Raw genomic sequence first — 22897 nt, 5'->3', positions numbered from 1 at the left:
AAGTTCACAGAAGTATCGTATCAGTCAACATCTTAAGTGTGTTTGTATCTATCACAGAATTTCCTTTTCGTATGTCTTTGTCGAAAACTCTTCCTGCATGGAAAGCCCTTGGGGATGGTGGACATGTCAGATGCTGCTGGGACATCACAGAGAGCTGAGGGAAGAGCTGGGATGCTTATTAAACTGTATGGTGTTCAACTTCTGTTTGTTGGCAAGAAACCTTTCTGTGCCTCTGAGTCTCACCAGGCCCGGAGCCCCAAAGGACACAAACCTGGTGAGTTGTGGTTCCCACTCCGGTGGCACTTGCACCTTGGCTCTGCACAGGAGAGCTCTTCATCCACTTGTTCTCTTTTCCTTCCTCTAGGCATGGAGGGAGCTCCTGTCTTCAGCGTGTGCAAAAAACAAATCTGGCCAGAATCGGGGCAGGGAGGCTTTGGGGAGACCTTGGGATCTGTGCTGGGCACAGGAGGTCTTTTCCATTGGTCTGAGAGTGTCTGCTGTGGAAAGTGGATGTTAATACCCAGCAGAGAAATGACTTTTGCATTTTACGCAGCTGTGCCTTCCCCTGGGTTTGTGTGCTGACAAGAAATGAACATCCCTCTGTGTCTCAGGCAGCTCCTCCAAGGAAAGCAGGTGGGAATGGGAGCCAAGGAGCTGAAAGCTGCAGGTGCAGCCTGGGGTGGAAGGAGCTCAGATTTGCACAAGGCTGCTCTGAGTCCCAGGGCTTGGATGGGGGAAATGGTGGGGTGGGGGTAGGGACAGAGTCTGATTGATTGTCAGTCAGGAAGGGCCTTGATTTTCATAGCTATTCAAAGTGAATTAGAAGGTACTTGTGATTTATTAAAAAAATATGAATATCGAGCTAATACTGATATCCAACTGAGGGGGACAAAAACTTTCTAACAGTTTAAAGTTAGAAAGTGTATGTCTGTTGCAGCACCGGGCGGCATGCGGGGTGGCTCCCAAACACACACCGCAATTTACAGACAATCACAGAGTCCTTTTATTTACAAAGATGTTGAATACCCAAAACACAAATGCGTATTCAGAGCCCCCCCCCCACCCCCCATCCCATTCTCCGCTTAGTATGGTAACTAGCAAAAAAACAATTAAGCATGCTAGTTTGGCCTTGGAAATGGGTCGGTGCTCCTTTTCAAGGGGAGGGGGGCTTAAAATAAGAAAGTAAGATGAGTCGTCCTTGCTCTGAACTTTCTACCTTTTCAATGCAAATGTGACAAATGAGCTCTGGTAGGACTCCCATTTCTCCAGGTGCATGACTTTCAATGGGTTTCTGAATAGGGAGTTTCTGTAATCGTCTTGTGCTCCTAAATCTATTTATCAGGTTCTCTGTTCTTCATTACAAACCCAGCTAAGCAAAACATAAAGTTGACAAGCAATCAGTTATTGAGGCCTGGGAAAGTTAATTCAAATCTGGTTTCCCTTAACTAACCACAAACTTTTAATTTTTAGCAAACTTTAATTAATTCCTACAAAGCTTATCTCTAACTAAAATCTTAACCTCTCTAAAATCCTTAATTCTTTAAAGTCTATGTCTCACTTGGATTCAATGCCAATTGGAGATTGCACATATCAGTGTATTAATAGGGAATAAAACCTCTAAACAGGACCATAAAAATCTTTTCTCAGTGTCCTTTAAAATATTATACATTCACTTGGAGGACAGTTCTAAAATCTGTCCAATTAACCAGAAAAATTTGAAAACTTAAATCAAATTATTCCCAGAGGCTTGGCCTGTTAACGTGTTCTGAATGTTGATGGAGCCCTGGGCCACTGAATTCCTGAACTGAAGAGCTGAAGGCTGAGCAAGCCTCTGGAGAAGTCCAACCCAGCAGCAGCCTCCAAGTGTCTGAGGGAGGGTGTCACAGCTCCCACTGAGGCCACCCCTGCCCAGAGACCGTGGGGGAATGGGCAGACAAGGAGAGCGTCCCTGGGGCTGGGCAAGCAGAACTCAGAGGCACCAGCGGGTCCAGGTGGGAAACGGAGTGTGGGATGTGGCTGTGAAAGCCCTGCCTGGGCTGTGCCAAGCAGGACAGAGAAGCCCTGAGCCCCAACCCCCAAACAACTCTCTCCGTGAGACATTGCAAAGGAATTACAATTGTTTGTGTACTCTGAGTTGGAAACAATGGAGAAGTACCAACAAGAGATTCTCAGAAGCTTAAAACAACAAAACAGCCTTTACTGGCAACTTTAGAAAATCAGAGAAACTTGAGCAAAAGCTTTACTATGACATTCAGTCAACAAAAAAACACTGCTCAAAGGGTTAACTTGGCCCATTCAACTTCACAAACTGGAAGCCTGCTCAATTTTAAGTTAAGCAAAATTTGCAAGAAGAGGGAATTAGAAGAGGAAGACACAGAAAGAGAGAAAGACAAATAAAATATAGAGAGAGAGAGAGAAGAACACACACTGCTACCAGCTCCTGGATTCCAGCAGTGTTCAGACAGAAATTCCAAGAGGAGCTAGGGTCAACGTGTGTGCTTGCCTTGTGGTCAGCCTAAAATACCCCTTGGTCTTCCTGGGCCCCTCCCCCAGATGGGACTTTGGGTCATCTGGTCACTCAGGAGCTGGGCTGGGGGCTGCAGAGGTGGGTGTGGAGCATTGCCTTTGGTGTGCCAGGGATTGGCAGACACTGCTGGGCTGGGATAGAGGCTCTGGGGGATTTGGGTTACAGGGTCAAGTCAATGCTTTGAGAAGTGCTGGGGTTCAGGGCAGGGTAAGGCTGCCTCTGCCCCTTCCTCCCCCTCGCACGAAATGTTTCCAGCCAACAATCTCCTCCAGTCTCTCACAAGAGGCAATGTTGGAGGTGGAATCCCAGTTCTGGCCATGGGCACCTGGACAAGAAGGACAGTTCTTTTCCGTAGGAAGGAAAGTACAGAGCCCCAGGGTTTGGAAGGCAGGTGAGAGACTCACTAGGCCAAGGTCACCCAGACTTGTCATTAATGGCAGATTTTGTCTGGGAGCAGGCTTTGGATAGAGGGAATTTTTGGAGGTGGAATCCCAATCTCAGCCATGGGCACCTGGAGAAGCAGGACAGGGTTTTTTTCCCATTGGAAGGAAAGCACAAAGCCTTCCCTAGAGTTTTGGGGACAGATGGGAAGTGACCCTTGTGAAACCACTGCCAGCCAGACTTGTCCTGACAATATTCCCATGGGAACTATCCCTGGATATAAGGAAGTTTAGCAGTGAAATCTGAATTCTGGCCGTGGCTGGTGCATTTGCCAGCATTGCCATGGGTTAGCACAGGAGGGGGAGATTTCCCCTTCGAGAGAAGCTCGTATTTCAGTTTTTGCATTCAGGCAGCTCCAGATCCCTCAGCTTTGGTTGCACGGCAGCTGGAAATGCAAGCGCAGGAGCTCTCTTTGGGCCCAGCCACAGCAGGTGACAGCAAGGACAGGGCCCTGGCAGTGTGACATGTGCAGAGAGCGCCTTCAGCAAACGCTGGGGGCTGGAACTCTGTGCAGAAAAGGCCCCGGGGGGTCTCTGCACCCAGGCTAAAGGAACAAAGTTCCATTTCTGGCCTGGCTGGGGAGCACCACAATGGTGCCTTTTCAGGGCAAGCTTCCATTGCCGGCTGTTCTCTGAGCCCCAGAGGGGATTCCGGGGGGCCAAGGGACTGAGAGAGGGACTGTGCAGGAGCCGGGAACAGTGAGAGAGTCCAGGCTCTGGATTTGTGTTTATTTTAGAACTTCCTGTGCGTCTAAAACATTCCTTGCATGGTTCTGCCTTGGGAAAGGGGAACTTCCTTGGTGGCACCCTGGGCTTGGCACACACCTGAGGATGTTATAAATGATCAGAGCCAATTTCCAAAATCAAAGATTTATTTAACAAATTTGAAAAGCAATTTCGGGAAACGCCACGATAAATCAGGACAACATCGATCGAATGTTGGGTGGACAACCCGGGAGCAGCAAAGGGTGCTTCTCCGGAGTACTGCCCACAAATTCGGGGTCTCAGGGGAGGTGTTTTATACCATTTTTCTACCCTGAGGCGAAAACAAGACGGTAACAAAGAACCCGAAGAACATGACATCATGTACATAACATAATCATTGAAATGTCTGGTGTCCGCAAGGGATATCTGAAAGAGTTTCCTGAGAAATTGAGAAGACGTCTGAATGAAAAGTCTCCGAATCTTCTGTCAGAAGGTTTCTGCCCAGATTGGTATCGGATCTCCTGATGAGCTCTGAAGATGTGGCCAGCCCATGCTTAATGGGCCGTTTCCCGGTTACCTCTCTGGCAGATGTCGAGGTAACACCTTTGGACTGTGAAAAGACTGTGGTATGCGAAGAGATGCCCTGGAACTCTTTCCAGGAATTCAGGGGTTTTTTACATTCCACTGCAAAGTTTTAATACACACAATTTTAATCCACGAATTTAATACTATGTATCTATTACAAGGAGATTGTCTGTTTTCCATGGGGAAGCTCAGGGGTTTTGGATTGCTAAAATAAAAGAAAGGAAATCCCTCGTTGCCTGAGTGCACCCAGTTCTCCGAGCAAAGCAGGTCCCACGTGAGCGAGGAGAGGCAGGATGGAGTTGGGGAATGTGGAGCAAGGTTGTCCACTGGGTCAGAGCTCAAGGCACAGCTTCTCTGAGCAGGCCAGACCTGCCTGCTTAGGAGAGTCCCTGGGTCAATATGAGTCACTGAATGCTGCAATCACCTCTGCTCTCAAGAGAAAAATACACCCTTGAAAATAGGAATGTGCGTTTATTAGAAGCCCTTTGAAATATTTCTCCGTAACTCTAGGAAAAAAGATCTCCCAATGAATTGCAACAGACCACGGGGAAATCAAGGGAGAGCTGAGAGATGAATTTCAAAGGAGGTAAGGATTTGAGAAAAGTTAATGTTTTAGCTAAAGATAAGCTTTGCCAGAATTAGTTCAAGTAGGTAGATAGATAAGCTGTACTGGAAAGAATTAGAAGTTAATGGTTGGATGAAAGGATTCCGATCAAGGATAACGATCCGGGATCTAAATAACTAATTGCTTGTCATTTTTGTGTTTGTTTAGCTGTGTTTATAATGAGAAACAGAAGAAACTGATAAATAGATTTAGGAACACAGACAATTGTAAATCCTCGAGCATCCTAAAACCCATTCAACAGTCACGGAGAAAGGAAACAGGAGTTTGACCAGTTATCATTTATCTTGATATCCATTGTAAAGGTTGAAAGTTTACAATGAGGAAGACTCCACTTACTTCCTTTTTTTACGCCCCCTCCCCATATAAAGGACCACTGACCCAATTCAAAGAACAAACTACACACGCTTAATACCTTTTTAGCTAATTATAATATGAAGCAGAGAATGGGAGGTTTTAGTGCTATAAATATGTATTAGTATTTTGGATATTCAACACTTTTGAAAAGAAAGAGATTTTGTAACTTGGCAGTGCATTTTAGGGAGTGATCGCACACAACTGCCTGGCGTTGCATTAAACATACACTTTCTAACTCTAAACTGTTAGAGAGTCTTCTGTCTGTCACAGTTGGGTATCGATAGTAGATCAATATCCATATTTTAATAGGTCAGCAGTGGCACAGGAAACTCCCAGCTGATGGGAACGAACCTTCTGGCTGACTTCAGAGGCCTCAACAAAGTTGAGTGGTTTTCTCTCCTGTCCCCCAGCCCTTCCTGGCCACAGGGGCTGATGGCATTTGTGCTCCCTCAGGTTCATCTCCCCACACCAACACCATGGGGGTGCTCAGGCCTGCTCTGGGCACTGCAAACAGGGGCTCCTGAGCCAGAGCTGCCGTGTCTGTGCCTGCAAGGATGCGGCCCCCGTGTGAGCTGGGAGAGAGGCCAGGGCTGCAGAGGGGGGATGTTGTTGGCAGGTGCATGAGGACGCTCTGGGACGCTGCCCGGGGGTGTCCAGCACAGTGGGGATGGATCAGCCCCTGCTCTGCTGCTCCTTCCCGTCTCCCCCAGGGACCCTGCAGAGCCCCAGCCGGGCTGTTTGCCCCCAGCCTGCCCACGGCCACCCTGGGGCTGCTCACGGGGCTTTTCCGTGCACAGCATTGGGCCTGGGCGTGTTCTGGAGAGAGCCTGGGCAAGGAGCCTGGAGCAGCGAGGCCCTGCCCTGAGGCGTCAGCGCTGCCCCAGCGGAGCCCATGGCCTGTCCCTGCTGCAGCCCCGGCACTGCCAGCCCCAGCCCTGTGCCCGGCGCCGAGAGCACTCCGGCCCTACAGCAACACCAGGGCCAGGAGGGCAGCGGGGCAGGGCCACGGGAGCAGCGCTGCCAACACCAAGGGCTGCTGCTCCTGGGCACAGCTGCTGTGCCAGCACTGATCTGCCCCCAGCTCTCATCCAGAGAAGAGAACCAAAGGGGGATCTCTGCAGAAAACTTGCCTGCCAGATCCTTGGGTTCCTTTAAAGCCACCAGGAGTGCAGCCCCTCATTGACACAGTCTGTGGCCACAGGGAAGGTGGAGACAAACAAAATGAGAAATGGCACAAACAGTGACACGGCTTTGTGGACAATATTATAAAAGTAAAACAAAGGAAAAGAACCTCCAAAGTAAAGCAACAAGAGGTATCAAAACTGACTTTTATGACAAGTGATTTTGAGACACTGGCCAGCAGTTTAATGTTTGTGAAACCATCCAGCCATCAGTCTTCCACACTGCAGCCCCGAGCTCCTGCTTCCTCAGGCTGCAGATGAGGGGGTTCATGGCTGGAGGCACCAGCGAGAACAGAACTGACAGGGCCAGATCCGGGGATGGGGAGGAGATGGAGGGGGCTTCAGGTGAGCAAACGTGACGGTGCTGAGGAACAGGGAGAGCACAGCCAGGTGATGGCGGCAGGTGGAGAAGGCTTTGTGCCGTCCCTGCTCAGAGGGGATCCTCAGCACAGCCCTGATGATCTGCACAGAGGAGAAAACAATGAACACAAAACAACGCAATCCTAAAGAGATGGGAAAACCAATGAACCCAAACTCCCTGAAGCAGTAGTTGGACTAGGAGAGCTTGAGGATCTGGTGAACCTCGTGGAAGAACTGGCCCAGCGCATTGCCATGGCACAGGGGCAGGGAAAATGTATTGGCCGTGTGCATGAGAGCATTGAGAAAGGCACTGGCCCCGGCAGCTGCTGCCATGTGGGCACAAGCTCTGCTGCCCAGGAGGGTCCTGTAGTGCAGGGGTCTGCAGATGGACACAGAGCGGTCATAGCACATGATGGTCAGGAGCAAATACTCTGCTGACATGAAGAACAGAAAGAAAAAGAGCCGTGCAGCACCTCCCGTGTAGGAGATGGTCCTGGTGTCCCAGAGGGAATTGTGCATGGCTTTGGGGACAGTGGTGCAGGCCGCTGAGGGCCAGGTTGAGCAGGAAGAAGAACATGGGGCTGTGCAGGTGGTGGCCGCAAGCTATGGCACTGATGACGAGGCCATTGCCCAGGAGGGCAGCCAGGGAGATGCCCAGGAAGAGGCAGAAGTGCAGGAGCTGCAGCTGCCGCGTGTCTGCCAATGCCAGCAGGAGGGAAGCAGCTGATGGAGCTGCTGTTGGACATTTGCTGTGGCTGCACATGGGGACATGTTCACGGATAAAGGACAGTGACAAGTCAGGGCTGGCTGCTTTGAGCCAAACATGGGTCATTCCCTGTGGACTGTCCCACTGTGATTCACCCACCCTTGTTCCTGCTCTGGGAAAACCTTCACCCAGGTCCCTGCCTGAGCTCCAGTTGTGCTGAGTGTGCCAGGAGCAGCCAGGCCTGTGCATGGGGGCTCTCCAGGAGCCGTCCCTGCCCCGCTGCCCTGGGTTTTTGGCCATGTGGCAGAGGGACAAGCCTGGATATTCAGGATTTGTCAGTGGAATCACTCCTAATGCAGAAAGGCTTGTTGCCATCTTCACTCCCACTTCTAAAGGGCATGGAGAACAGGAAGGAATTATAGGCATTATTTTCCTGCCCACACATCATTCCTGGTTCTCTGAGGTCAGAAATCCCCAGCATTTCTGCTGCACCAGACCTTGCCCAGAGCAGAGGGATCCCTGAATGTCTCACCCTCTCCAAAGGTCTCTGGGCAAGGTCCTCAGCACCCCCTTCTGCCAAGGACACTCACAGCTCCCTTGGCAAACCCAACAGCATTTCCTCAGCTGTGGCATCTCTGCACTTCCCCGTGGCACATTCAGGGAACTGCCAGAGGCTCTGGCACAGATCTGCAGGCAGGAGGGCAGCTCAGAGCTTGGAAGGACGCAGCAAGGAGATCCCCGGGTGTGCCCACGATGGGATCTCAGGGAGGGGGCTCAGCTCATTCCCCTTTCCCATGGACTGCTTTGCCCGCAGCCACACAGCTCACAGGGAAGCTCGGACACCCCATTCCCATGGACACAGCTGCCTGGCAAGAATCCCAAGGGCAGTGCCTGGCTCAGCTGCTGCAAATGCCAGAGCCTCCCTGAGAGCACCAGATGACAGTGACAGTACCAGGGGAGGGCAGAACCAAGAGAAGATGTTGTGGGGCTGTGCCTGGGAGGGCAGGGCAGACACAGCCAGGCACTCAGGACAGTGTTCCCGTGCCCAGCTGTGCACAGCACCTCCCACACACCCACAGTGCCCTCCTGCCCCCAGCACTGCTCTGTTCAGCCCCCTCTCCTTCCCTGAGCCTCTCCCTGGGCCTGGACATTTCCCTCCTGAGAGGAGCCTTGTCCCTGCCAGTGCTCACAGAGCCCATGCCACCCTCTGCGCCCTGGGCCCAGCCCTACAGAAACCTGCCTGTCTGCAGGGCCCGGCCTGGGGCAGGGTCTGTCTGCAGCTGGGCAAGGGCAGCTCAGGAGAGCCCTGCTGGGCCCTGCAAAGGGGATGCTGCTGCTGCTGCTGAGGGCTGAGGAGTGGCTGAAGGCCCTTTAGGAGGCTCCCAGCAGAGAGACTGACCACCCAAAGTTACAAATCAGGAGTCTCTGTACATGATTAAACATGACTCTGATGATCCTAAGTGTCCCTTTCAACTCAGAATGTTCTGTGGTTCTGTGATTACAATTCCTGTTCTGCTTCACTCATCCTCTTTTGCCTATAATCAGAAGAGAAAAAAACCCCTTGCAACAGCGTTACAACAGTAAAGTAAAAACCAGACCTTTCTTGGAAACTTCCAGGTGTCTCAGTGGGAATGAGGAACACCCAGCCCCTGATTTCAACAATTTATTAGAGGTTGATTAATTAGGATATTTAACAGAAACATCGAATAGGAAATTCAGTATCCACAGCTACAAACCCCTGGGTCAACCCATTGGAGTAGGTCCAAGGGCTTCTTTGTGCCACTTTTTTTTCTGACTGCTCACACTCTGGTTTAAAAACAAAATGTTCATCTTGTAGGTCCACTTCCTGACAATAAGACTGGGCAGTATTTCAGGAATATATTTTGAAGCTTATTGTTCTAAAATCTAAGATAAAGGGTAGGAAATGTTGTAGAGTTAATGAAAGATTATAGTAATACAAGTATATAAAAGTAGTTGAATAGAGTCATAGTAGTTGAATAGAGTTGATTAAAGATAATAGTTTTATAACTACATAATAGTAGTTGACAGAGCTACGAATAAATGAAAAATGCATCAAAAGCAAAAATGTTTTTGTCATCACCCCAACTTTCCCATCCTTCTCCAAGCAGGAAATTGAAAACACTCTCAGGAAAGCTCCTGGTCTTTGCAGCAATACCAGGCTTAGCTTCCTTTGGCAAGTGTCCTCCGGAGCTGTGCCCAGGCTGGTCTGGAGCTGGGAGCAGCCCTGCCCCACACAGCCCCTCTCAGCAGCAGCACCTGCCCTGCTCAGGGTGGCTCCTTACCCCCACAGCTTCTCCCCAGCGCTGGCAGCAGCTCCCCGGGCCAGCTGAGAGCTGTCCCTGGCAGGCAGCAGAGTCCCTGGCCCAGCGCAGCGCCCTGGGCTGCAGGACCCTGCTCTGCACGACAGCCCTGGGCACCCCTGGCTGCAGCCCCGGCTGCTCAGCCCTGCAGCAGAGCCCGGCAACAGGGAGCTGCCCTGTGCTGTGCCTCGGGTGCTGCAGCAGGGACACCCAGCCCTGCCCTGGGGCCACATGCCTGCTCTGCAGCCACGCTCAGAGTCCTCCTGGAAGGGCCTTAAAGCTGTGGGATGTGCCAGCTTCAGGAGATCCCTGCAGGAGCTGCAGCTTCTCTTCCCCCAGCCTGGGAGTGACTCTTCCTAACGCTGCGAGGATTTGTCCCCCAGTGAGCCCTCAGTGAGCTCTGCTCTGTGCTGCCAGCCCAGGCTGAGTTGAAGCCCTCTGTGCCTGTGTGCTGTGCCCGGGGTGGCTGCAGGCAGTGCCCCAGCCCTGCTGGGCTGGGCACAGGAGCTGCTCCTGGGCAGAGCTGTCTCTCTGCAGCGCTGCCCTTGCCAGGAGCTGCCTCTGTGCCAGGAGCCCGGCCCAGCTCAGCAGCACAGACACGGCACAAGGGCTTGAGTGACCCTCTCCAGGCTTGTGCTGAGGCCCTGAACATCAGTCCCTGAGAGGGAGCTGGAGAAACCTCTCAAGAATTCAAAGTCAGAATCCAGCTCCAAAGTTTCTTGAAGTTTTACTGGGTCCCGCTGAGGGACACGACAGAGAAAGTGTCCCCAGGCCCCAGCCAGAGCAGAGAACTGCAGGCAGTGATGACACGTGGGGACAAAGAGAAGCCAAGTCTTGGTGCCCTGGGCCACAGCAGCCTCTGTGCCACCAAGGGCCGTGAGGAGTCACCTTGTCCTGAGGCCCTGGGGCCTCCTGGCACAGCCCCGGCAAGGCTGGGCACTGTCAGCCCCTTGTCCTGCCCTCGGCATCCCCCTCCCATCCCAGTGGCCTCAAGGATGTGCTGGAAGGAGTCCCTGGGGAGCCTTGGTCAGGAATGGCCCTGGGGGCTCCTTAATGCTCCCAGGGACTGCAGGCTTTTCAAAGGACTTAGGGCTTTGCTTTTGCCTTGGAGTCTCAGAGAGGTTTGTGCAATCACGGCCTCCAGTTATCTGCTTTAATTAGTCCCTTGAGAGGCTTTGTCAGTAATGACACTCAGTGCACTCATTAATGCTTCAAAGCACTTCAGGTTTTTAAAGGTACTTGATGCTTCCCTTTTAAAACTGACTTTGTGAAAGGTTTGTGCGATCGTTGCCCAAATTATCTACTTTAACAAGTCCTTTGAGATTCTCAATCAGTAAAAGCACTCAGTGGGGCTCATCAGTAATTCCGGCTACTCAAGGTTTATTCAAGGACTTTTTTTTGACACTGAGTCTGAGAGGTTTGTGCACTCGTGGCCTCCAATTATTTGCTCTAATCAGTCCCTTGAGATTTTTACTCAGTAACAACACTCGGTGGAGTTCATTCATGCTTCAAGGTAATCGGGGTCATTTAAGCACTTCTTTTTGCCACTGAGTCTCTGAGAGGTTTGTGCAATCATGGCCCCAATTATCTGCTTTAAGGAGTCCCCTGAGAGCTGTGCATTGACACTCAGTGGGGCTCATTAATGCTTTGAGATACTCAGGGTGTTTAAGGTACTTTGGGTTTTTCCTTCCCACACTGAGTCTCTGAGAGGTTTTGGTGCAATCCTGGCCTCCAATTCTCTCCTCCAAGGACTCCATGAGGAACCTGTGTTGGGGATGGACCTCAGGGTGACCCTTTAATGCTTCCAGACACTTTGGGTTTTTCCTCTGACTTTGACTCCTGGAAAGGTTTGTGCAATCTCTTCTCAGGCCCTGAGGTTCCAGGGCTCAGCACCAAATGCATCACTGGGCTCATTAGGAGAAAGCAAGTCCTGACAAACCACGGCTGTGCCTTTATTTCCTTCTGGCCTGGTGCAGTTCCTTAGGAAGTCTTTTTTTCCTAGAGTTATGGAGAAATAGTTCAAAGAGCGTTGAAGGAATCAACACTCTTCTTTTCAAAGGGGGTATTTTTCTCTTGAGAGCAGAGGTCATTGCAGCATTCAAGTGACTGATACTGATCCAGGGTCTCTCCTAAGGAAGTCTGGCCTGGTCAGAGGAGCTGTGCCTTGAGGTCTGATCCACTTTGGACAACCATGCTCCACATTCCCTAACCCCATCCTGCCTCTCCTCACTCACCTGGGACCTGCTTTGCTCAGAGAACTGGGTTCACTCAGACAAAGAGAGGTTTTCTTCCTTTCTTAGCAATCAAAACCTCCTAAGTTCCAAACAATCTCCTCAATTTGTGGCAAGCCCAAGGTGTCACCAAGGAGGTTCCCCTTCCCCAAGGCAGAACCATGCAAGGAATGTTTTAGACACCAACGAAGATGTACGATAAACAAAAATTTAGAGTCGGCTGGAGGCAGAATTAGACCAACTCCTCAAGGACAGACAAGCTTTGAACTCCTTGCAAGTCAAAGCTCCAGGTGGGTTGTTGGGAGGTGTGTGAGTGAGGCAAGAGTGAGGGCAAGGGAAATGCAGAGAGCCCTGGAAGTGCTTCTGTGCACACAGGCTGTGGGGAAGGGCGCTGCAGCCCAGGCCTGGGCCAGGAGGGAGGCTGGATCATCATCCCAAGCTGCCCGGGGCCATGGCAAGGGGCTGTGGCCATGGACACTGGCCTGAGCCCAGTGCCTGGGCCCCTTGCCCAGGGCTGGTGTCAGTGGCCAGAGCCAGAGGGGATCCCTTGCTGGGGGCTGTGCCACGGCCACCTGCCCTGTGCCGCGCCGGCTGCTCAGGCGCCGCGGAACCAGCAGCAAACGCCGCTGCCAGGGCCAAAGGCAGCTCAGCCAGGCAGAAAGGGGCAGTGCTGGGCACTGGTTCCATGGCAACCCTCACTGGGACAGCACACCTGGGTCACCTGTCCCGGCAACTGCCACGGAAACCTGGCTCATTGGGAATGCAATGGTGGACAAAGGTTTTAGGAGGGCCTGTCCCAATAGGACAAAGGGTGCTGGTTTTAAACTGAAGGAAGGGAGGTTCAGATGCGGAGAGATAAGGAAGAAATTTTTGAGCATGAGGCTGGTGATCCACCAGGACAGGCTTTCCCAGAGAGCTGGTCAATGCCCCCTTCCTGGAAACATTCAGGTCCAGCTGGGACAGGGCTCTGAACATCCTGATCTGGTGAAAGATGTCCCTGCTCATCGCAGGCGTTTGGATGAGATGAGCACTGCAGAGCTCTTCCCATCCCAACCATTCCAGGATTGCATGGGGAGAAGGGGCTGCTGGCTGGACTCCATCCACTCCCTTGACTCCTCCTTGTCTCTGCTGGAGCCCACATCCAGCAGCCAAAGCCAGCCCCTTCTCTGGCCTTTCCCCCCCTGCCCCAGGGGCTGCCAGAGCCAGGGAGGCACAGGTGACCTTGAGGCTTTGCAGGGCTCAGGCACAGCGGCTGTGCCAGAGTCAGGGCTGAGGTGTCACTCTGCGGGCTGGGGCAGAGCCCGGGCAGAAATGAGCCCTGAAGCAGCAGCTGTGCAGTGGGGGCCAGCAGGCCGGGCTGCCAAGGGAGGCTTCTGGCCATGGCCTGGAAGCAGCTGCTGCTGCCAAGGTGCCTTTGGTGCCTCGGGCTCTCCCTGGCACAGCTCCCAGCACGGCACTCTGCACTTGTGCCCGAACCCTTCGTTGTGTTGGCTTGGCCTGGGGCTTTTCCTGCAGCGGGACCTGCCCTGGTCATGGCACAGGAAAGGCAGTTCCTCATGGAGCAGGAGGCTCTGCCTGGAATGGGCTCAAACAAGTCCAACAAGGCCCTGTTTACTTCAAAATTGCTTCCTAGAGCACTATATTCTATATAATTGTTACAGCTCCTATACTGTGGAGTAAATAACTCTCTTTTCTCTATTTGCTCTGTTGTGTAAATAAATCTTTCTGTCTAATCCTGATCAGAATCAATCATATCTGTATTTATGGAAATATATCTGGTATTGAATCGGTAATCCTGGGGGACAAATTGCATTGCAGTTCAATTCCACCTGTCCAGTCTTTTACACGTAAACCTTTGACAAAGTCTGGGACTAGGATTGGATCCAGCCACTCCCAGTCTCCTCTCTTAGGTGGAATTTGAAAAGTCAGGCATCCTGGAGGGGTTTGAGGATCCATGGTGTCTGTTGGGTGTCATTTCTCCACCTCATGACTCAGCAGGAGTTTCTCCAGTGAAGAAATGAAGCTTTTGCCTGGAGCTCCCACTCTGCCCATGACAGGAAGCTGTCAGAGTCTGTCCAAGGATGTGATATGCCTCACGACTGTCTCCAATGATTGAGGACTGAGACCCCAGGCTCTGAAAGCAGCCCCTGGCCTGGCTGAGGTGGAACGCTTGCCAAGTCTCGGAGGACTGGTATGCATCTCCATGAGAGCGGAGTGCAAGAACAATGGAACTGGTCACAGTGGACTGAGCCAAGGCTGCCTGTCCAAACTGGGCTGTCCGTACTGGAGGTACGGTTTGCAGCTTGTTCCTGAGCACTCAGCCTTTACACAGCTGGTTCCCGCTTTGGCTCTGTGCCCCTTGCTTTGCTTCCCGCCTTGACCAACCTATAAAACCTCTGGAGACGCCCGCTCACTTTTGTGATCACCCCACTGGAGAAGATCGCGTCTATAGGCATCGTTAGGCGTCGAAGACTCGACCCTCCACGTTTGTAGCTATAATCCCCGTCCCCTCTTTCTCTCTCTTTCCTACTATTTTTTATTTCTCTCCCCACTATGGCATTTGTTGGCACTAAATAAAGGTGCATTTTTGATGGAGTAAACTGAGTTGTTCCCTGCTGTGTCTTTTGCGCTCTGAGATCCCTAAAACAAACCATCAGGTTCCCTGCATATATTTGCGGACCCTGACATGAAATGGGCGTCACGGACAGGATCTTGATGGACAGAGGGGTTGCGGGTTCTGTATAGTTTGTAACAGGGGAAGGACCCTCGTCTCAGCCGCACCTAGCACGCCACTTCGGTGAGCGCGGTTAGAAAGCAAGGGGGGCCAGGGAAAATTCCCGCACACTGTATACACCCAGGCGTATAGCACTCCCTGTCATCAGGATTTCACAAAAGGATCTCATTGTGCAAAAGATGGGACTGTAGTTAGTTTTTTTTGGGTTGGTTTTTTTGGGGTAGGTTTTTTTTTTTTTTTGTGTTTTGGGCTGCTTGGTGTAGTTGAGGAGACAACCATTTGTAACTAAGGTGAACCTCCCAGGCAGTTTTGGTCTCCTCGCCCGTTCCAGGGAAGCGAAGGGAAACACAGTTTTAGCTGTGCCTTTGGTGTAACTTGAAGCGTACCTCCCTGAGAGTGGTTTTGGTCCCTGCACAAAATGAGTGAAAAATATAAGAATGCATTTTATGCTTTGCTAGCCAAACATGGTGCTAGACCTTCTCCAGACGGAGAAAGGTGGGCACAGAATAATTGGTTGTAACTTTGAAAACATTGTAGATAGAATATATTCTTTGCAACATGATGCTAGATACAAACTGGGCAGAAATAAAACCATTCTTTGCTCAGTTTTGGGGGCCTGTCTTTCGGCAGCCATAGAAACCCATTTTGAACGGGTGAGTGAAGAAAAAGCAGTCATAGAATCCCTGCAGAATTTGGTAGAAGCTTTGCAAAAACAATTAGAACAGGAAAGAAATCAGAATTATTTGCTGCAGATTTCTCTTGCAGAAGGGCGAAGTAAAAACTTAAAATCTGCAGATTCACCCACAGAAGGAAAAATAGAAGGAAAGGAGACATACAACATGAAACAAATATACCCTCAGAAAGAATTAGTACACATGCAAAATTGTGGGGAACACTGTTGCTCCAACTTGAGACCTCTCATCAAAACAGAATATAATTATATAAATGAAGAAGATGGTGATCCCCACATAACCACCAAAGAAATACCATACACAGCCACTGAATTAGCTAAATTAAAGAAAGAATACTCCCGCCTCCCTAGTGAATCAGAGACAGAGTATGTTTTCAGAGTTTCCCTCACAGGGGGCGACCAAATTAAATTAAGTGAACAAGAAGCAAGTGGCTATTGGGGACATGGAGTTTTCTTAACAACAGGAAACACACATGCTCCATGCTCCCTGACACAGCGTGCAGCTCACTGGGCAGGGGGGTTAAATCCCCTAGAGACGGGCGACCCTCTGGCAATAGTCGGCACCTCAGACCAACTCCTAGAAAACATATACAAAGCTGCATGCTTGCAAATGATACATGAAAGAAAATTAATCTCTGGCTGTGAGTCACCAATGCAACAGCCTGTCAAACCTGAGATTATGATCCCCCTCATTCGAGGTTTGCCAGAGTCTCTTAAACCAACAGCAATTTTTCTTCCAAAAACAATAGCATCTATCGCTTCAGTAGATAGACTTGAAAGATTTCTCGGACACACAAGAGATCAAACTGGTTCCACTGACTCCACTGACTCCTCACCTTTTACAACTCCTAGGACACAATCTAACAACAGTTATAAACTTTGGACATGGAGTGAGGTAGCAGAGGAGTTAGTAAATTACAGTAGAAAATATGGACCAGTGAAGTACCCAGAGGACAAACCAGAAAAACCCAGAGGAGTCAGGCACATTGCCTCTCCTAATGAAAAATCAGAAAAGGGAAAACAAATTTCCAGCCAGCAGCAACTGTGGTCGCTAGGGCTGAAAAGGGGAGTGCCACCAGAAGCAATGGATAACTTGCCTTATGATAAATTGGCTAAAATAATTTCTAATTGGCCCTGTCCCAAACCCATTGTGTTGGAATCATCCAACCAACAACCCAGCGCACCTCCTCTTCCACAAACCTTGCGCAACAAGCCACAGCACTCCCTAGCACAAGTTTTAAACAATAAGACACAGCAAGTGGGGGGCGTTCAACAGAAAATAATTTCCCACTTAGAAAGCCTTGGTTTGCAGATCCCCTCAGAGAAAAGACAAAATCCTTCTCAAGAAGTAAAATGTTTGGGTATCTGGTGGAAAGGAGGTATGACATGCAGCCCACCTGGCACCCTAACCTCCTTAGATCAAATTAAAGTGCCTGAGTCCAGGAAAGATTTACAGCATGCCTTGGGATTATTAGTGTTTTGGAGAAAACCCATTCCAGATTTTTCTATAATTGCCAGACCTCTTAATAACTTCCTGAGAAAAGGGGTAAAATGGGAACGGACTGCTCCTCAAGAAGAAGCAATGCAATTACTGATTTTTGAAGCAACTGCTCACCAAGCCCTTGGCCCTATTCATCCTATAGATCCTTTCCAGGGGGAATGGGGATTTGCTTCCTCAGGGTTGTCAGTACACATATGGCAGTGGGGTCCTGGTGGTCCAACATGGCCTGTTGGTTTTTATTCCCATGGTTTCAGAAATGCTGAAAAGAGGTATATTGCCTGGGAAAAAGGCTTGTTTGTGGTTAGCCTATCTCTCATACAAGTAGAGAAGATTGTACAACAACAACCAGTTGTTTGGAGAGAGCATTTCCAAGTTTTTAAGTCAGTCACTACTGGGACTCCCCCACCTGACGGAGTGGCCCAGATGGCCTCAGTAAGAAAGTGGCATGCTCAGATTGAACATTATTGTAACATCTTCTCAATAACTGAAGGAGCTGTGAAAAAACCGGCAGTACAAGAAGCAGAAAACTTGGGTAGCATCCAAGACAAACCTGCCTCAGTCATTACCCCTCCCTTTTCCCCCAAACAGTCAGCAAGTCCTTGCTTTACTGATGCTTTTCCTTATGGCCCAACAGCTCCAAGCATAGTCCCCTCACTACAGGGACCAAGTGATTCCAAGAATCCAGCACATGGACACTTGTGCTGACATGCTCCAGAATCCACAAGGATTCTGGGGGAGAACTGGCAAGCAACAAGTTCCCACAGCCACGACAGTGATGGAAGCCCTTGCTGTGAAGTTCCCTGGAGGAACTCCCAGGGGAGTTGCTGCTATAAGAACTAGTACCAGAAGGCACAAATGTAGGAACACTAGGAGATGGCCTCTAGGACCCACAGGCAATAGCTTAGGGAAAGATCAACTCTATATTTGATAGATTCTATTGATTATGGCATATCAAAATATAGAATATGCAGCATTATATTTGATAAATTGCATCTATGATACATATAAATATGTACCATTGAGTGCATTTTCATAAATATTTTCATTTCATATAGATTTGATATATTCTTCCCACTTGGGGGAGTGAAGATGTACTGCTGTTGAGAACCTTCTGCCCACACAGCAGTCAGGCCACAGGGCTGTGCGTGCACACCCACCCACCGTCCTTGTTCTTCTCGGCATCTTGGGGCTGCTGTTGGCACAGAACTGGGATGAATTGAACTCGACACACCTGTCCATGTCCAGCCTGTCATCAACGCTGATGTGGCAGGGCACAACACACAGCTCTCAAATCACTCACATTATCATACATGCTTTCATTCCTGCTGGGGAATGGGGAACTTAGGAACACCAAAGACACAGAAAAGAGGTGGAAAAAGTTGGGATCTTTGGTACACTGCTGGTACCCTCATGTAGGAACATCTGTTGGGTTTTTTAAGGTGATAACTTTCCAAAAACTAGCAAAGCTGCTCAGGATCGGTCACCCAGTTGTGAACGGTTTTCTTGGCTTGGCAAAACTGCAGTGTTAACTGCGGACTCCGTCCTTGGTTCAAACCACCTGCCCTGACCTGCAGACAAAAGCACCAGCACCAGCAGAAGCTACATCAGCCACTTTTCTCAAAAAGCTCTCTTCAATATGCCAGAGGAAAGGAAAACATGTCAGACAGTGTGGACTAATGACAAGACTCTGAGCAACAGTTAAAAAGCAAAGGGCCACAGCATTCTGGGACACCCCTCGTGCTCCAAGGCAGCCAGGCCGCCCTGGCTGCCCGGGACCCTGCGCTCCACGGGCTCTGCAGAGCTGCACAGCGGGGAGGCAGCCTCGGGCACCTCAGGCCCTGGGCACCAGTGGCCTTCTTGGTCTGGACGGCTGCCTCTGGGCAAATGCAGCCTGCTGGCCCTCTGCTCTTGGCCCTAGCCCGGCCTTGCAGGGCTAATCCTGCTCCCGCTCTGAAACGTGCTCAAGAGGGACTCATTTGTTTCCAGCTTTCCAGGGCATTGATTTGCACCACAAAATACTGAAGGACTAAGGCCTGAACAACAGGTCCTGAGCTAAATCTGCCCTCTGGATGACCCTTCCAACCAAACGTTCAATGGATCTGCTCCTTAACCAAGTGTTACTATCATTAGGATCTATGCATTCATTCATTGGTGAAACACGTCTTTTTCTTTCAGCATGAAGAAATCAGACAAGGCCACATCTGGCCTTGGTTCCTCTTTGAGCCCTGGACAGGCTCAGGGAGAAAACCAGGAGGAGAAGGAAATCAGATCTCCTGCCCCAGAAGGTCTGTCAGATTGCTCGTTCACCACTGTCAAAGCTGGGCTACTCTCACAGTGCAGTCAGAAGCCTGGTGGCCAAGAAAGGGGGAGGCAGTGTAGGATTTCCTAGTTCCTCGCAGTGACTTTCCCGAGCTTTGCTGGGACAGCTTTCCCCACCTGATGAGTGGATCTGGATGAAGGATAAAGTAAAAAGGGTGTCTGCTGATGTATCTTTCTTAACCACTAGAGGCAACCTTTTGTACCAGTGATAAGGTGCATTGCTTACCTTCTTCTTTTCTGATTTGTCTTTGCACTCCTGCATGATAGTAAATGACACTGTTGCTTCAGCTGGTGTCTGTGTCTGTGTCTGTGACTCTCCCTGTTGCAGACAGGTAAAAAATGTTATTAAAGAAAGGTCTTATGGAATACGGATGAGGCCATGTGTTGGGGGTTGGGTTTGTTCCTTCTTTCTCTGGGGAATTTTTTTCCCCACGGGTTGCCAAGGGGACCGAGTGTTGGATACTTGAGAGTGCTTGGCTGAAACAAAGAAATGGACAAAAAGTAGAAGAAGGAGATAACGCAGGTAAAAGACACAGCTTGAGGCAGCTGCGTGCTTTTCTGCTTCCGGCGTTCGGGAGACGCGTGTCGGCCGCTCCTCGAAGATCTCAGCCGCCGCAAAGCCCGCCGAGCAAAAGCTGCACCGCTTTTCTGCCTCGCCTTCGAGCTGCTTCGGCGCTGCTCCTCTTGCTGCAGCGTGACCCTGCACTCCCTGCGCTGCCAGGACATCCTGCCCCTGCCTGCCGGGACACCCTGCCATCCCAGCTACCAGCCCGAAACTTTTCCACTGTTCCAGCTTGGTGCTCTGAGGATCCTGCAGAGACACCAAAACCAAACTGCCCTGGGTTTTGTGAAACAAAGCCCTCAAAGTTCTTGGTACTGTTGTCGTTTGTCATTAATGCTGTAGTTGTTTGGTGAAGGGAGAGTTTTTTTTTGTGTTTGTTCGCTTTGTATTACATACTAGTAAAGAACTGCTATTCCTATTTCCCAAATCTTTGCCAAAAAGCCTCTGATTGTAATTTTACCTAGCAAATACCTATCTTCCTAAACCAAAACAAATTTTGGCGCCCAACGTGGGGCTTGAGGGCACTGAGAAAAGAAAAGAAAAGAAAAATAGCAATTCTTAACTAACCTAGTACTTTCTTTTGTGTGCGTTAGATATAAAAACCTCATTAAGCTGCATCATGTAGTCTAACTTAGCCTGGTTTAGGTGGCATGTAGTTGTGGCTGTATTCCTTCCATTTGCAAGCCCTTATCTAAACATGAGCCCTATAACTAAGGCTACTGTGACTGTCATCCAGTTTATTTTATGGCTTAATAAGGTGAAGAACTCATGGATTTTTAATTTCCTCTGAAAGGCAAGCACATAGATTCAGGGCTATCGTACACTAACTGTGTGTTTTTGGAGTTACTTTAACAATAGTACCTACTGTAAAGAAATGACACCGAGAGAAGTTTCTTTTTCCCAACCCTTTACCCATCTCTTTGAGTCTGCCCCACCAGTTTTTGAAGAGTTTAAATCCTCTCTGAATGCTAATGATATCATACAATGGCTGGTGCTGCTAATATGCGTATTCTGTTTAGCATTCAGAGATAAGAGAAGATTGACCTAGATAACCACCCTAATACCTACCCCACAGAATAAGGATAATACCCCAGAGCCTGACTCTGCCCCACAGCCTGCCTCAGAAAAGACCCACCCGAATTAAGTTGAGGCTCTAGTAAAAAAGATACATGAGATAAGCCAAATGCTGAAAGAGTACATTTCCCCAGCTCATGAAAAACCCTCCCCCTGCCCCGAGAAGGCAGAGACTGATGGTGCAGCAGTGGAACCCACAGATGTTACAACTGTCCAGGTTCCAGCTGAACCACAAGGGCAGCCACAGCCAGCAGCAGTCGCCCCTGTGGAAACAAAGAAGTGTAAAGTGAAATCGTCAGATCCTGATATTAAGGGTAAGAAAAGAAAGTCCTCACAATCCACAAAAGAGCCACAGGTTAAGATCATCACTGAGTCCCTGACATATGAAAGTCTACGTAATCTGCAAAAAGATATTGCACGACGAAGACGTGAGGCTTATACAGCCTGGCTACTTCAAGTCTGAGACTTTATGAGTACAAGTGTGCAACTAAATAGTGCTGAAGCAAAGAATTTAGAACCCTTGACCCAGGACTCAGGTATAAATCAAGTATTTGTAAGAGAGCAAAGGCCCCTTCCCCTTTGAAAACAACTTCTAATGAGTGTGAGAGAAAGATTTGTCCACAGAAACAAAATGCAAGAGCACAACAATAGAATGCGATAGAAGACCCTTGAAGAAAGAATCCAACAGTTGAAAGAAGTAGCAGTATTAAAAGTACTTTTTAAGAAGACCAGACAGCATGATAATGACCCCGACAAGGTTAAATGCACAGAGCACATGTTGTGAAATCTGGCAACTCATAGACCATCCCAATACGCCACATTCATCGCAACAATTAATGCCGAGAATAACCGAGAGACAGTAGGTTCTGTTGCCAACAAACTCAGAAATTATAAAAGTATAATCAGTGGCCCAATGCAAGCTCATGTCTCTGCAGTAGTGAAAGAACTCAAAGAAGAGATAAAGAAAGTAAAAGAGAAGATGAAAAAAAAACAATTCCCATGTAGCACCGGTGCAAGTCACAGGCCCCAGAATCAGAGCCCAACATCCCCCAGCGAGAGAGAGAAAGTACACCCCTCAAGCTGACCTGTAGTTTTATCTGCGAAACCATGGGGAGGACATGGGAGCGTGGCATAAGAAACCTACTTCTACGGAAGTAGAAATGCTGTGTCAGATTCCCTCAAAAGAACCTCTACCATGTATGTCCAAGAAAAGAATAATAACCAGTGCTAGAGGGGCCCTGCCTCTAGCCAAGAAGAAGCACGAAAAAATCGAGTTTTTTGGACTGTGTGGATTCGATGGCCTGGCACATCAGAACCACAAAAATATAAAGCTTTAGTAGATACTGAGTCGCAGTGTACTCTAATGCCATCAGAACATGTGAGAGCAGAACCAATTTCCATTGCCAAGGTGACAAAGAGATCACAAGAACTGACTCTAGTTGAAGCCGAGGTGAGCCTGACCAAAAAAAAGTGGCAGAAAATTCCAATTGTGACCGGCCCAAAGGCTCCATGTATTCTGAGCATAGACTTCCTCAAGAATAAATATTATAAAAACCCTAAAAGACTCAGATGAGCTTTTAGAATAGCTGCTGTAGAGACAGAGAACATTAAGCAGTTGAACACCTTGCCAAGACTATCAGAGAACCCATCTGCAGTGAGACTCCTAAAAGTAGAAAAACAACAAGTACCTGTTGCCACCTCGACAGTGCACCGTCGGCAGTATCGGACAAATCGAGACGCCGTGATCCCCATCCACAAGATGATCCGTGAGCTGGAGAGCCAAAAAGTGGTCAGCAAAACCCACTCACCCTTCAACAGCCCCATCTAGCCTGTGCGCAAGTCTGATGGAGAATGAAAACTGACTGTAGACTATCGTGCATTAAATGAAGTGACTCCACCGCTAAGCGCTGCTGTGCCAGACATGCTAGAACTTCAGTACGAGCTAGAGTCCAAGGCAGCGAGGTAGTATACCACTATTGAC

At 49.5% G+C, this 22897-nt stretch overlaps 1 pseudogene; it reads left to right on the top strand.

The window, feature by feature from the left end:
* The window catches only part of LOC136303935 (zinc finger protein 345-like), a 171127-nt pseudogene that overhangs the window by 5678 nt on the left and 142552 nt on the right, over positions 1-22897 (top strand).

Source organism: Chamaea fasciata, unplaced genomic scaffold (assembly GCF_029207755.1).
Source record: "Chamaea fasciata isolate MVZ Bird 193981 ecotype frontalis unplaced genomic scaffold, bChaFas1.0.hap1 SCAF_44, whole genome shotgun sequence".
In the NCBI taxonomy this organism is placed as follows: Eukaryota; Metazoa; Chordata; class Aves; order Passeriformes; family Sylviidae; genus Chamaea; species Chamaea fasciata.
This window is presented reverse-complemented; position numbering and strand designations above follow the sequence as displayed.